Source organism: Monopterus albus, unplaced genomic scaffold (assembly GCF_001952655.1).
Source record: "Monopterus albus unplaced genomic scaffold, M_albus_1.0 scaffold748.1, whole genome shotgun sequence".
In the NCBI taxonomy this organism is placed as follows: Eukaryota; Metazoa; Chordata; class Actinopteri; order Synbranchiformes; family Synbranchidae; genus Monopterus; species Monopterus albus.
The window spans coordinates 1-4,946 of record NW_018128628.1 but is presented as its reverse complement, the minus strand read 5'-3'; positions in this window follow the sequence as shown (position 1 = coordinate 4,946).

Genomic DNA, 4,946 nt, shown 5'->3' with positions numbered 1-4,946 from the left:
TGTTAGGATGATAAGGCTCTACGAGGTCTTTAAGATACGATGGAGCCTTGTCATTAAGGGCTTTGTATGTTAGGAGAAGGATTTTAAATTCTATTCTGAATTTTACAGGGAGCCTGTGGAGTGAAGCTAATATGGGAGAGATATGATCTCTCTTGCTAGTTCCTGTCAGTACTCTGGCTGCATCTGTCCTTGGTTGTCCCATGGTCTCGATACAAAAAATGGGGCTGTGTGTGGCCCTAGAGTCTGGAATTCTTTACCGCTAGAGCTTCAATCTATAACTGAGTTAGCAGTTTTTAAGTCAACCTTTAAAACTCACCTTTTTAAACAGGTCTTTGGTGTTTAATCCTTTTCTTTGCCCCAAAGGGATGTCGTTTAACTTGTTGTTTTATGCTATTTGTATCTTGATGAAAGTTTTTATTGCTCCGATTTTGGAAATTTGTATTTTATTCTTGCTTAGGTTTTATTGTTTTAGTATTGTTTTTTAGTTGATATACATGTTCTATTGTGCAGCACTTTGTGCTCCCCGGAGTTGTAAAGTGCTATATAAATGTAGCTGGGTGGAAATGCGACTGTTATACTTGTGTACACCACCAGAGGGGGATACCACTTTTAGAGTAACCCTGAGAACAAAAAGATGCTGGGTATGGATCCAGTGAATTCTGGGAAATTGAAATCCATGTGGTTTCATCTGTGACCATAGCGGTATTTCATCTAGAGACCTGTACCTTTTGTTTAAGGTAAATCCTGTACAACACGAGATTGTAATATACAAAGATCATTTGACAGTCATCCAAGAGTGTCGTGTATACATGATTCTGTAGGCTTCATTTGTTTGCATTTGTGTATGTGTTAGATGTTTACCAATCTTAGACCCAGAGTGTGACCCGTAGGATTTGCGGAGCGTTCTGTCGTGAATTGGTGACTGCAGATCCTTTCTCTGTACAGTGAGTGTTTTATTAAAACTCTGCATCCATTATTATGTTTTAGACTAAGAGGAGAAATGTTACATTTCTGATGTGGAATATCTGTGCTCTTTGTTTGTTAGGAGAGCCACCACAGTTATTTTTTTGTATTGCTTATTTTTTCATTTTTTTATATCTTGGCGGAAGGTTTATTTTCTGTACCTTTATTTTGAATGAGGACCAGTTGTGGAATTTTCCATACAGAACGAAAAAGGGACAGTGTTGACGCTGTTACTTGTATTCGTTGTTGTCAGGGTTGCCCGGCTGCACCTTCCTCTCTTCCCTCTTTCTAGCTCTAGTCTGCTCCTTCTCACTGTCTCTCTTGATTAACACACCTGTCCTGATTTTCTGACACTCTTCAGCTGAGCCTCCTTTGTCACTCCCTATTTATACTCGACTTTACCTTCACTCCCTCGCTGGTTCTTTCTATGTTGTTAGCCTTCATTTCATGTTGGATTATACCTCTTGTCTCCCGTTTCCACATTTGTTTCTTAAGTCCTAGCGTCTCCTGTCATATCATCCTGGACCTCTCCTTTGGACCTTGGCTCCCTCAGCTCCACCAACCTCTTCCACAGGTCGATGTACAGTCTCCTCATTGATACTACTCTCTGCTACTCCACAGTCTACCGGATCACCACCTTGACCAGCTCAGGAGTGTCGCTTTCCCTTGCAGCCCAACCTCATCACTTCATGGACAATAACCCCTTCACTAATGCTGGTCATCACCCGGTGATATTCATTCATTCATTCTTGTTTGTTGTATATAGTATTGCACCCCTGTTTAATCATTGTAAATAAATCCACCTACTGCACCGAAGCCAGCCGCCTGGGTCTGTTCTTTACTGCTCGCTCATTATTGTGTCGAGCGATCCTTACAGTTGTTTTGTTCATTCTACATCCTAAAAGAAAAAGAACAACCCCAATTATTTATGTTCAGAATAAAGAACCACCCAAAAGACGTTGTGTCCTGAGCTGATTCAGTCTCGCCAGGCCACATAAATAAAGCTTTATTATTATTATTTCCCCAGCCTTGGAAAAAACTCGTTCACATGGCACAGATGAGGCTGGGGTACACAGGAAATGCTTGGATAATTCATAGAGGTTTGGGTAACTATATATGCAATATATATTATCTATATATGTAATGTATCTATATCTAACGTTATTTAGGACTATCTATGTAACTATATCTATCTAGTGTTATCTAACCATGTAACTAATTAATCTATTTGTCTACTTACTATCTATCTATCTATTGATCCATCTCTCTATCTACACTGATTCTCCACTAAATACACAATCTGCTACAACACTACTAACTCGCAAAGCAACTAACGCAGCAACAGCAACAAACCAACCTGCTCTGTAAAGACGAATTCAAATGAACGCCACTAAATAGGGATATCCTGTCTCTGAGCACACTCTATCCCGCAAAGTGATTCACATGACAAACCGAACCAAGCTGATTCACTTGACGTCTGACGAACCTAACTGCTTCAGACGTCACTCAAGTGATTCAAACATCGCTAGTCACGTGACTGAAACATGCCTCGGCACAGTGGTTCGATACAATTGCTTTATAAGCTACCGCGCATGTGTCGGAGCCTCGGGTGTCAAACGGCCATCACTACATGTACGTTGTTGGGAGACATATTGGTTGTTTATTTAGACTGATCAGGAAAAATCCAGGATTTGTTTGGACACCTAGTCACCAGAATTCCTGAGGAGCAGGTTGTGTTATGTGATGCTAACTGAGTAACACTGCTTTCCTCAGTACACATACAGTATGTAGTACAAGTACATGAACAGTAGCCATGCGGCTTAATCCAGAGCTGCCATGTTAATGCACTGTCTCAGCTTCATGTGAACCTGCAGACATTTCAAACAGCAGCCTGAGAGCCCAGAGACAAAGATAAGATCATGGTGGACACACGCTGTGGTTTCAAATCCCAGGATCTGCTGGATGATAAGGACAGCTACGGGAATGTCGGAGAACACTGATGTGATTCTACTGTATTGTACACACTTACAGAATCGCTGAGCTGGCTGGCTGCCAGAGTGTTACCATAAGGAGCAGGGAGAGGTGGGAAGATAAGGGGGAGGAAAGAAGTTCTGATAGACGGAGGAGACTGATATGTTTTGGTGTTTTAATACTGTTATAGGCTCAATTTCTCTTATTAAGCCTCTTCCGGCTCTTTCAAACCAGGAACTCACAAAGATGAAGTAGACCACTTGGATTATATAAAAAATAACCGTGCTGGTTTATTCAGAGGATCACAGGCAAATAAGACTTAAAAGTGGGCAGTGAGGGGGCCTGCCTAATATAAAGCGGCAAGGCATTCCATAGGTTTGGACCTATCACAGCAAAGGCTCTGTCCCCCCTAGTTTTCCGCCTGGCCCTTGGTGCCTCCAGAAGAAGCTGATCTGCTGATCTGAGGCACCGCGATGGATTATACGGATGCAAAAGTTCCACCAGATAAGAAGGTGCCAGCCCATTTAAAGATTTATAAACAAATAAAAGAATCTTAAAACGAACCCTAAAACGCACCGGAAGCCAGTGGAGAGATGCCAGTACGGGCGTTATGTGGTCCTTCTTACGCCCCCCAACCAATAGCCGAGCGGCAGCGTTCTGGACCCTCTGGAGGCGGGCAAGCCCCGATTGACCAACTCCAGCGTACAGTGCATTACAGTAATCCATGCGTGATGTAACAAACGCATGGATCACTGTCTCCAAATGCTGCCTCGACAAAAAGGGCTTTAATTTCACAAGCTGCCTTAAATAAAAAAAACCAGATTTTACAACAGCATTTATCTGGCTCTCCATTCGCAAATCCGAGTCTATTCTAAAACCTAAATCATTGACAACGGATCGCACATACTGCCCCAAAAAGCCTAGGTCTACCGGAGGAGGGTCGCCAGACATATTCCGGCCAAATACTATAACCTCCGTTTTTGCATCATTTAGCTTCAGGCAATTTAACGACATCCAGGCCTTAATATCTGCAAGACATGCTAAAAGCGGTTGGATCGAGTAGGTGTCCTTTTTAGTCAGTGGCATAATAATCTGGACATCATCAGCATAACAGTGAAAAGAGACCCCATGTTTCCTAAAAATAGAGCCAAGGGGAAGTAAATACAAAGAAAACAGCAAAGGCCCCAAAATGGAGCCCTGTGGAACCCTAGATAACAAAGGGGTTGTCACAGATTCCACATCTGCCAGCCCGACATGTATGTAACTATATCTATCTAGTGTTATCAAACCATGTAACTAATTTTAACTACATTATCTATTTCTCTATGTAACTTACTATCGAGGTATCTATAGATCTAACTACAGTGATTCTCCACTAAATACACAATCTGCTACAACACTACTAACTCTCAAAGCAACTAACGCAACAACAGCAACAAACCAACTTACTTCAAATGAACGCCACTAAATAGGGATAGCATATCTTTGAACACACTCGATCCAAAGTGATTCACATGACAAACCGAACCAATCAGCTGATTCACATGACGTCCGACGAACCCAACTGCTTCAGACATCACCCAAGTGATTCAAACGTCACTAGTCACATGACCGAAACACACTTCAGCACAGTGGTTCAAAACAATTGCTTTATAAGCTACCGCGCATGTGTCGGAGCCTCGGGTGTCAAACGGCCATCACTACATGTACGTTGTTGAGAGACATATTGGTTGTTTATTTAGACTGATCAGGAAAAATCCAGGATTTGTTTGGACACCTAGTCACCAGAATTCCTGAGGAGCAGGTTGTGTTATGTGACGTTAACTGAGTAACACTGCTTTCCTCAGTACACATACAGTATGTAGTACAAGTACATGAACAGTAGCCATGCGGCTTAACCCAGAGCTGCCATGTTAAATCCAATAAACACGACGTTTATTCCGTTGACACCATTTTTTGTTTCCTCTTTATTCCACCCCCTTCCTCCCCTTGTACCGTCTTGAACATAATAT